Source organism: Callorhinus ursinus, unplaced genomic scaffold, assembly GCF_003265705.2.
Source record: "Callorhinus ursinus isolate GAN/ISIS: 27379988/994484 unplaced genomic scaffold, GSC_fseal_2.0 scaffold24, whole genome shotgun sequence".
Classification (NCBI taxonomy): Eukaryota; Metazoa; Chordata; class Mammalia; order Carnivora; family Otariidae; genus Callorhinus; species Callorhinus ursinus.
Window position 1 is genome coordinate 7,353,658 of NW_027397086.1, and position 6,869 is coordinate 7,360,526.

At 52.7% G+C, this 6,869-nt stretch overlaps 1 protein-coding gene across 1 annotated transcript in view; it reads right to left on the reverse strand.

Annotated features, from left to right (window-relative positions):
• The window catches only part of LHX2 (LIM homeobox 2), a 22,827-nt gene extending 20,415 nt beyond the window's left edge, over nt 1-2,412 (reverse strand). Inside the window, exon 1 of the mRNA XM_073876729.1 lies at nt 2,316-2,412. The gene's annotated coding sequence lies outside the window, so the exon portion shown is untranslated. The remainder of the gene's footprint in view (nt 1-2,315) is intronic.
• Nucleotides 2,413-6,869: the final 4,457 nt, after the last annotated feature.

Here is a 6,869-nt window from a genome sequence, read left to right on the forward strand (position 1 = left end):
GGAGGAGGAGGAGGAGGAGGAGGAGGTGGTGGTGGAGGAGGAGGAGGAGAAAAAGGAGGAGGAGCAGAGTGGGAGGAGGAGCCGCCGGCCTCGGGCCCAGCCGCGCGCAAGGCTCTCCAAGAGCGCGCCGAGCCCAGCCCCGGCTCTGCAGTCCGCGCCAGCCAAGCGTCCGCGCCTTTTCTACAGCCGCGCCTTACATCACGTCCTGCCGCCGCGCCATTGGCCGCTCAGCACCCAGAGCCCTGGCAGCGCGTGCTCCGGGAAGGCGGGAGACCCAAGAGGGAGGGGAGAAGCAGGAGGAGGAGAGGAGCGACGAGATGGTGGGAGCTGGTGGGCAAGGCTGGAGGGAGGGGGCGGGAGGAAGGGAGGGAGGAGGGAGAGCGCGGGGTTTGGAGTTTTTTAAGCTGCGAACAGTTTCCTGAGATTTCTTCGGGATGGAAAATTAAACCCTCTCTCCCCGCCGTCTCCATCCTAAGAAGGCGCAGCCCGAGGATGCTTGACGAGCTCTCAACTCCGGTCTCTCATCGGCCCAGAGCCGCCGCCTCGGGCACCGGCTGGGAAGGCCTGGGAAGGCAGGCCTGGGGCAGAGCTGCGGGAGCCTTCAGCTGCTTCCCGCGGAGCTCGGCCTTCGGCCCAGGCTCCGCGCTGCGGGCTGCGGGCGGCCGCCTAGGCCTCCTGAGGACCCAGCTGAGCCAGAGAGGCTAGAGCCGGCGGGAGCTGTAGGACTCCGGGGGAGGAGGGCCAGCCAGCGTAGCCTTGCTCCAAGCAAGCTAGGGCCCACTTAATGGGAGCGTGCAGCTCCTTCTTGCCCCTTCCCTGTCCCTCTAGAGCCTGAAAAAGCGGATGCGAGCATGGCTTTAGGCGCTAGTTAACGCATAAGTTCGAATCCCAGTTCTGTCACTTACATGCAATGTAACCTTAGGCAAGTGACTGAACTCCCTTTAGACTGTTTTTGATCTTTTCATTGAGGGACGAGAAGGCCCCCTCCACACAGGTAATGAACAAAAGAGATCATGGATTTTAAAGTATCTGGAACGTCGTAGGCACTAACCAAATTCCCTCATCACTCCCTCTTTTCCCTCTCCATCTCCTCCTATTAAAAACTTTTCACTCCGGCATACACTGGGTATCACTGAGGTCCTTAAAGACCGCAGGCCCATCCTCTGCTGTTTGCATCGTGCCACAGACCCAGCTGTTGACAGGCGTCCACCCTGCTGCCTGGCTGTACCACTTCGCCAAGGATCAACAACCCCGCCTGTGGGGAAATCTCAGCTGCCACCCCAAACCCCCAGACTTCAGGCTTAACCTAGAGTCTCTTGGGGACACAAGCATGATACCTAGTATGTGGTGAAGCAGGATTAAGGAAATAAAAAAGTGACTGTGGAGAAAAACTGAATGAGCCAAGTCAGTAACAGGAGTCCCATTTCCTGGGTCTGCTTTGGAGGTGGGTCAGTCTGAAGGGACTTGCTTGCCAAAAGGAGGCAAGGGGCGGCTACCTTCTACCTACTGTGCAAAACTTTCAAACATAAACATATGTGTGTGTGTAATGCCCGAGCACATGCATGCGTGTTCATGTGTGCAAACGCACATGTTCTTCTCTGTTGGCAAAAACACGGCCAGCAAGGATGTAGGACTAGGATCTACACAGGCACATCGGCTATAGGTGTCCAGCGCCAGGCAGGAGCATGCAGTCGTAAAGTCGTAAATTGCATGTTATACATACAATTGCATGTTGAGACAATACTACCTAAATCCCTGCGTGCGCTTCTCCCCGGCCATGTTTTGCGTATTTGAAAAAACTCTTGAAGTTACAAGTACGTGTGTACACGCTGCACATGCACAGATGCCCCAACGTGAGGGAAGGACCATAAACCCAAAGACGCGCGCCTCCGCGTGTGTTCACACAGACGTGTACTTTGGCGCCTGCACACGGCCCGCGCCCAGGCACGCGGACGCCTACACGTATACACAGGCATGTTTTACTGACGCATCTGGGGCACTTTCTTTCAAAGAAAGTAAGGAATGAAAATCTAATCTGGGAGTCACCGGGGTTCATCTGGAGGTCGCCCAAAGGGTAGAAAAAAATTGTAACAACGCTGGAGAGTTTGTCCTTGGTGCAGCTCCGCGCCTAGGCTAGATGGATACAATACGTTTACGAGAACTCGAGTGGCTGATTTAGGAGGTGGGGGGCGGGTGGGGGAGGAGGTGCACTCGATAACTCTTGCCGCGGGGCTTCTCAAGAAACACGGAAACACACCCTGCGGCTCTCCACTCCCCCCACATATGTAAGCACACGATTTCGTCGCCACTCTGACCTGCAGTCCACGCCCATCGCTGACCGACCCCAAATTCCCTGGCAGTCACGATTCCCGCCGGGTGCGCCCGCCTTTGCAGCCCTTCGTGTCAGGCTGGGACGCGCCCGGGTCTGCTAGAGGCTCAAACGCTTCTCCCGCCGCGGGGCGGGATCTGGGTGCCCTGGCCCTGGGCTCGGAGGCGGGTAACTTTGCTAATCTTCCCCAGAGGCGGGGGCGGGGGGGGGAACGTCGCACAACCGCTGAGCCCTGTCCACGAAGACTAAACAAGGAAAGGAACAGGCTGTAAACACACATCCTGACACGTGAGTGACATTTACACGGTGCGAGAAGCCGCAGCGGAGGGGAAGGCAGGAGGTTGGGGGAGCAGGCACCCGCAGGTAAAAGTAATATTCCGAGGCGTCGGAAACGGCGGCCCCTCGACGCCCCTCCCCCAGATAGGGAGAAAGAATCCCTAAGTCCCTAGAACCTGCCTTTTGTGGGAGGTGACAGGTGAACGGAATTCAGGTCTGGCTACTCTCGCCGCTGCCTACCTCCCCACCATCTGCTTCCTCGCAGACAAGCAGACCCGGCGCATAATGAGGTAGCAGCCTCCAGCCGGCCACCGTGACTAACTCAGAACAAAAGCGCTCCCTCCACGCCTCTTCCAACAAAGGGGCCACCAGCCCCGGCGCTCCCCGAAGGCTGCGGGGCTCCCGGCTGCCGGCTGCGGAGCTGCCGCGCGCGAACTTCCCGGGGCTCCCGGGGCTGCCGGCGCCACGGAGCCTGGGCCGCGGAGGGAGGAAGCACATGCGGCCCAGAGAAAGTGAGGCCGGGTGGGGTGGGGGAAGAGGGGGGCGGGAGCCGGGGAGCCGGGGAGCCGCGGAAGGAGGGTGATTGATCAGTGCGCCGTTCCCGGCGCTCTGTCCCGTTATTAGAGGCGGCCAAAGCAGGGCCACGCAATAACCTCCGAATCGCCAACTAATTGACGCTGCAGGCAACTACTTCATTGTGCGCGCTGGTTTTATGTCTTCATAGCCGGTGATTGACAAGGTGTAATTAGTCATCTCACTCGGTGATAAACATGGGCACCCTCCTCCCGCGGCATCAGGCCGTGTGTACCAGCAGAGGAAGCGATAGTTGACGCTGATATACCATTAAATCAAAATGAAGACGTTCAGAAGTGTGTGTTTGCTGTGACGCTCTGATGGTTTATTTCTCAAATACGGCACCAACAGATTTACTTGATTTGCAAGTTAACTACAACATTAACTGGTTTTATTTATTTTGCCTCTTCTTTCCTCTTCCTAGGCAGGGATGTTGCTCTTGGAGAATGTGAAGACAGTTTGCTTCTTGACAAGCGAGCGAGCGGGCGCCCAGATTTTTGCAGCCTCTCCGAGTCTCCCCCGAGGGAAAGGCGGGCAGAGAAAACGCCGGATTTGGGAGTCACTAGGGAAGGATTCCGTGCAGAGGGAGCCGCCCTCTTGGGCCCCGGACAGGCCGCCCAGGGTCCCCCCTTTGGGCACTGCCAATGGAGGACCTGAACTCTGAGGATGGTGTCCGGGATTGGGGTCGGGAAAGCCTCGGGGATAATAACTGCAAATAAAAAAGAGGCAAAAACAATTTCTTCTCTGCCTTGAAGCAGAAAGGACTGCATTCTTAAAGCTGCTGGTTGCAGTCACAAGGCCAGTTGCCTGCCTCCGTTGCCTGGGTAAAGGGTAATGTCGCCGGTTTTTCCAGTGGCACCATGCAGCAAATTATATTCCTTGCTCCCCAAAGTGGGTCCTGCTTAGGGAAGCGTGTATGTGTGTGTGTGTCCATCCACAGGGAGGCTGCTACTAGAAGTGCTGGCTACTCAATCCAGAAACCTGAAGGTTTAAATTTTAAAAGGAGAGGGAGCATTGCTGGTTGGGATCTCTGGGATTGCTACAGTGTGTCTTGACCCTAATTCTGGTTAGAGAATGGCAGGGACTGAACAAAGCCACCAACATCTGAAAGTCCACATCGAGGATATCACACTGCCCCCCCTCCGAGCTCCCCCCAGTGGGGTCGGCTTCCTGCACTTTTCCCTTCTCTCTAACCTCTGCCTCTTGTTGGTACTGCAGAGGAATGGTGATTCCTTGCCACTGCGCAGGAATGTGGGGTTGTGGACATCTTCAATTAAAGATGGGGTGAGGCCACGTCACAGGGATGGCAGAAAAGCCCCTGTATCTTCAACAAGAATCCCCCCACCCTTCCCAGGCCTGTGGGTCTCCTTCAGCAAAGAGGCGGAGTGTTTTATATTGATGTGAGAGGCTGTCAACAGCAAATCAGCTCAGGCATGGCTCCCTCTTTATAAAATCAGCTCATTGCCTTGGTCACACCTTACAGAAAATCTGGTGGTCACCACTGTCAATAATAAAAATTAGTGGGGCCTTAGCTGTTTCCAAGAAGAAGCCCATGTCTGTGGATAGATAAATGCCTGTCTCAGGCAGAGCAAAGCCCAATTCCTCCTCCCCTTCTCCCTGCAGCCATCTGAACAATTCCGAAACCGCCTCCCTGGGCGTCAGCTGAGCAGGTTGGGGAACTAACCAGGGCCCTCTCTCTAGGGCCCTGTTAAATGCACAGAACTTAAAATGAAACACGAAGTGTGAATTTCAGGTTTGAACATGATGCATCAGGAAACGTGAAGGTTGGCAGCCCTTTTCCTCCCTCCTGCATTTCGGTAGGCAGGTATTAATATTGTATTAAATGTTATGAGGAAGTAAGGGCTGCAGAGAGGAATGTGCTCAGATGCAATTTTGTCAAGGTTTTTATCTGTGATTATGATTCCAGATGTAGAAACTCCCGGAGGAGGGAAATGAGGGGCTGCTGGCGTGTGACATGTGTTTTAAGGTGTTTGGCAGTGTTTCTCAAAGTGGTGACAAAATGTTCAATTTTATTACAGCGAATCGGTAAAAGAAATATGAATACTAGGTCAGAGATTGTTCACCTCAGCCAAAGGATTTACCATTATTGATTTGGGTGGGGAAAGTTTGTATCTGGGTCCTGCTTAAATCACATGGTCAACAATGCAAATCTGTCGTATCAGATTATTCTCAAAGAACAATTGTAACAAAATACACAATAGCAGATTGTATCTCCCCCACCTACTAATTTCCATGCAAAGATGTAAATTGCCTTGGAAGCGCAGGGCGCGTGTGCGTGCCCATGTGCGCGTGCACACGTGTGCACGCACATACGCACATACATACACAGTAAATATTGCAACAAGATGGTCAATTTTTTTTCCGGCCGGTATAACTACAGCCATTCCTTGAGGGTAATTTCTTTTTAATCTAACCCAGAATACTACCCAGTCCTACAAAGGCCATTTTGCTAATCTCCCTGCCTTTTAGGTTGAAGCACAAATAACAGCAATAAATTTCTTCACACAGGGAACCACATTTTGCTGAAAGGAAAATCAAGAGGATTTTGTGTGAAAAAAGGGGGATGGGGGAGGAAGCAGCTGAACTCTTGACTAGCTGACAAATCCTGTATCTACATGCACTTGAGACTGGAAATATTTCCTACCACAGTCTTTCTGTATTTGGAGACATCTCTGCCACCCCTCTCTGACAGCAGGACACCCCTAAACTCTTTCTAAGCAAAGGTTTCCTCATAAACCTTTTATGAGCTCCACATACACTAATCGACACGGGTGCCCAGCCAGCGCTGACCAGACTGCGGATGGGTTTGGTAAACATTTCCACAGAACAAAAAAGGGGGGGTTTGGGGCTAAAGATGCTAGACTTGGCTCGTCCTTGAGTCCCCAGTCATAGGACGAGAGTCTCTATACACTGTAGCCACTGCTGTATAGGTCACCCCATCTCTCGCAGACCCAGTACATTTCTCAGCCCAGTTCGTGAAGAAACTCACAGATATTCAGCCTCAGCCTTTCCTTAATTCAGGCTAGAGAATGCTGATTTTGGCTTTCCAGCCATTGGCACTACTTTACCATCACAAAACATTCTAGGCTCCTAGCACAAAATGCACCTTTCTTGGAAGTAAGAAGCCTCCTCTCCTGTGAGGTTGATGTAGGACATGGTACATTTCTGAGGGGAACAGTGAGGTTGCAGGGGAGGGAAAATGCTCATCATGGCTATTTCCCGCAGGACCCTTTCCCTACCCCAGCCCAACTTTCCATTGGCCCCATTAGCAAATCTCTTCCTATTTGGGAAGCTGGCATCGTCTCTTTAGGTGAGGAACAGTCATTTCCCACATATGTTTCCGCTGAAGCCCAGCCCCTCATGCCCCCCCCAATTTTTATTCTTCCATTAATTAAAAGAACTAATGTCCCATCGATTATCTTTGCGTGAATGAAAATCATTATGGCCCCTTGCAGGTATATGGGAAATTCTGTTTGCTTAAGTATTCACCCTTTGATTTCCAATAGACTCATTTTCTCAGGCATAAAGAAATTCAAACAAAACAAATACAAAAACAAAATCTCCTGACACTTTGCAATAAAGCACGAAGACTGGTAGTAATGAGCTTGTGCTGATCCCTTGCAAAGAAGTGTTCAGATGGCCCCATTTTAGAGCTGAATTATACTATCTG